We start from the raw sequence: 3,993 nt of genomic DNA, 5'->3' as shown, positions 1-3,993 counted from the left end.
ATGCACGGAAAGTGGAACGAAACAGCACGATGTTATAGAGCTCGCGCCGCGCTGACCTGTCATCAGCGCAGATCAATTGACCGAGCCGCGCGACCGTGCTACCGAACGAATCTCGCGTTACGAATGGCGCGAACTAATCTCACAAGTGCAGCGTTGATCAGTTAAAACATACTTAATGTACGCACACAAATACGGTTAAAATGCTAAGCACTATAACGACATGACATTCACAAAGGAGTCTGGAGTGATACACGTATTTAGGTAGATTTTGAGGCACATTACCTTGAAAAAAAAAGTAATTTAATACAAATAAAAGTAACTGCGTCCTCAGTGGCTCAGATGTTGGGAGAAAATGAAGACTCTTATGTTCAGTCTTACATCCAAACACAGAACACCGGGATTGATTACGAGACATTGTTGACATTACAGCTGCTTAAACGCAGAGAAAATGGAGGACAGCGTGCAACCAAACAACTCACTTAGGACGGAAACTATGGCAATGCAGGACTGTCAGTCATCGGCCATGGGCGATGTGACGTCATATTGCTTAGAGAATCATAACAGCATGCCTAGTGAGACTGATTTGGTTTAAACACACTGCCAACACACATTTATGTCCAAACACCATGTAAAAGTGGATTTTGCATAATAGGTGCCCTTTCAAATTTTACCTGTATTGAGTTGGCTGCAACTCCCCAGGCAAAGTCACAGGGAAAGACACCCTGTGCAGGCCGGTTCTCAGGCAGCTGAGGGAAGCCATTCTTCTCTATGAGTTTGCTATAGAAAGTGGCAGATGTCTTTGGCTCTCTTTTCAGATAGGGGGTGTTGAAATCCACAAAGAATAGCCCTCGTCGTATTCCATATTCACGGTACCACTCATACCCATCCAGCAGAGACCAGGCTGTGTAACCAATCACATTTACTCTGTCAAAGCAGATTGCTGTAAAGAGAAGAAAATTATTGTTTACAATCAATTACTAACTGTGAAATGTGAATTGTTATATTGTTAATTGCTAAATAAGTCTAAATAGCCTACATTGTGAATGCTTCTTTAACCATTAAAAGATATACATAAGATAATCTCAAAATGGCCATATACTGGCTAATATTTGATCTATTATTATTAATTCTATCCTTGTCATTTCATCAAACACCCTCAATTCATCCATGTACCTTTTAGAGTCTCCATAATAAAGCTCTTCAGGTAGTACATATGCTTAGCATCCTTTGTTTTCGTGTTGCCACTTCCAAACCAGCCGCTCTCCACCACAAAGATGGGAGGATTGTTGTACTCGGCACCGACCCAGTACAGCAGCATCCTCAGACCCAGGTCTTCTGTCTGGCCAAAGCGCAGACTGTCATTGATCAGCTGAAAACTAAGAGCAGGTCCGTGAGACAGGGCAAAGAAGTCTGCTGTTCCATTAACGTACAAGCTCTCGGCCTCCGTGAAGGACGGCAGTCTGTGGGTCAAATTGCGTTTCATGTAGGGTGGATAGTCTCCATCCACAAACAATGGTCGGGCGAACCAGCCGAGCACAAAGTCCAGAGAACACTGGCAGGCTTTCCTGTTCTCCTGCCGGGTTCTGCTAGGTCTGATCCAGTGGGAGGCCAGAGCCATGGACACTCGCCCACCCTGACTGGAACAATACCGGTCATCATACAAGTGCCAGGCTGCTGCATGAGCCTAGGAGACAACACAGGTCAGAAAAAAAAATGTCAATACTTTATATTTGGAAAACATTTACTGTATACTGCACTTTGAATTACATAAATTTAACAAACATAATTAAACAACAAATAAAAATGCTAACAAAAAAAATTAACAATCATTCTAGCCTTGAACAAGCTGTTTTAATATATTTTTGTTTTTATAAACATTATTTTTGCTTATAAACATATATAATAAAAATTAAAATGTATATGTATATATAATAAAATACTTGTATATACACATTTATAACATTATATATAATGTTACTTTTTTAATGTTTTTTTTTTTATTACTTTTTAATTATTTGAATCTATTTTTTTTAAGATATTGAAAACTCTTTCAAGACTATGTGTGTTTGTGTTGTATTATCTTTGTTTATTACATATATATATATAAATACATAAATGGCTCTAATTACCTTTAGAAGATTATGTCCAACTCTGAAAGGTAAATCGGAGTCATTTTTGATACCAGGTGCCACAACCCCAGTTCCATATCCATGCCAGGCCACAACAAAAGGATTATCAATAGTAATCCAAAATTTCACATCCGATCCAAATGTTTTAAAACAAAAATCTGCATATTCTCTGAATAGTTCCACCATAACCGAATTGCTCCAGCCTCCAAATAAGGTCTGCAAACTGTCTGGCAGGTCCCAATGATATAAAGTCACAACGGGCTGCACTTTAATTTCCTTCAATCCTTGAATTAGACTTTTATAATACTCCACACCTTTTTCGTTGTAGCTTTCTTTGGTGCCATTGGAGAAGATGCGTGGCCAGGACAGAGAAAAGCGGTAGTGACTGACTCCAAGTTGCTGCAGGGCTCGGAGGTCTCCCGGGATGTTGTGATAACTGTCACTGCCCACATCGCCTCTGGATACCTGGGTCCCACCGCGAGTGAAAGTATCCCAGATAGACTTACCCTTCCCGTCTTTCTCCCAGGCTCCTTCAACTGAATAGGCAGCGGTGCCGACAGCCCACATGAACTTGTCAGGGAAAGTGTCATAGAGGAAGGCTTTGTCACCGGGATATGGAAGTTTGCTAAATCTATCCCATGTGTGCAGCCCTGCGCCTGGAGCAGCTGCTGTCCAATGTAGATGACTGAACAATACGAACGCCAAAACAATCCACGTCACTTTCATGGTGTCAGAGAACTGGACAGCTTTCCAAATGTTAAACAAGTGAGTTGTGTCTCTTACCTCACTCTGAGCTGTTTGCAACTGTGGTATAACCCACCTGGTCCCATCTGGGCCCGTTTTTTGTCCTCTCAGGAAATCTATCAATTATTACCCAGGCACTTGACGGGTAAATAGGTATCCAAGCGCTGTGCAATTCCAGCCTTCATAATAACACATTTCCTCCTGCTAGTGTATGATAGGGCAAATATGATTTTACAGTATAACAACAACAACAACAACAAAAACAAACAATTGATGATTTGTCCAGTGGCAACTGAATATGTTTTAAGACTGAAACCTATGAATGAACCACAAATTAGGAAAGGAAAGGAGGTGACTTGTGGCCAAGTAATTTCACCCATCCAGGTGCACAAACACAGCAGTGAGTAGTGAAACACACACACCGAGAACACACACCCAGAGCAGTGGGCAGCCAAAACTGGACATTCACTCACCCCACCTACAATCCCTGCCAGACCTGAAACTCAAACCCACAACCTTTGGGTTACAAGCCCAACGCTCTAACCATTAGGCCACAACTATAATCCAAATTGATCATCCAATGACTTTCAATTTATGAATGAAATACATCTACAGTACATTACATTAATGTTAACAGTCCAGGCTTGTAAACTGTATTGAAAATAAATATATATAAAAAATTATTTTAAAAATGCTTCATACAGTCATTTTGAATCGGTCAGTGCAATTTTGCTTAGCATGCCTTTGCACAGTTTAAACTGCATGCTGCATAAGTGCTACAAACAGGTGTATTTTTAACAGCTAGACCTTGATTAAGTAATAAAATACAATTTTACATTATAAGTGAATGTAATATGTACTAGGAAACAGACATGCATTTAAGTGAATTATGTGTGTCATATATCAGACTGCATTTATGGAAACCCTCTCCATCTGGACGGCTAATGATAATGTGCACCTGCATGTCCTGAATGGAACCAGAAGGAAAAACTTCCACTGTAATATGTTAATGCCAATAATACAGGTGCATCTCAATAAATTAGAATGTCATGGAAAAGTTCATTTATTTCAGTAATTCAACTCAAATTGTGAAACTCGTGTATTAAATAAATTCAATGCA

At 40.0% G+C, this 3,993-nt stretch overlaps 1 pseudogene; it reads right to left on the bottom strand.

Annotated features, from left to right (window-relative positions):
* Positions 1-2,901, bottom strand: part of LOC107686191 (klotho-like) — a 7,594-nt pseudogene extending 4,693 nt beyond the window's left edge.
* Between the last annotated feature and the right edge of the window lie 1,092 nt (positions 2,902-3,993).

Source organism: Sinocyclocheilus anshuiensis, unplaced genomic scaffold, assembly GCF_001515605.1.
Source record: "Sinocyclocheilus anshuiensis isolate Anshui unplaced genomic scaffold, SAMN03320099.WGS_v1.1 scaffold437, whole genome shotgun sequence".
NCBI classification, from domain to species: Eukaryota; Metazoa; Chordata; class Actinopteri; order Cypriniformes; family Cyprinidae; genus Sinocyclocheilus; species Sinocyclocheilus anshuiensis.
The sequence above is the reverse complement of the archived record's forward strand: the minus strand, read 5'-3'. Positions and strand labels throughout refer to the sequence as shown.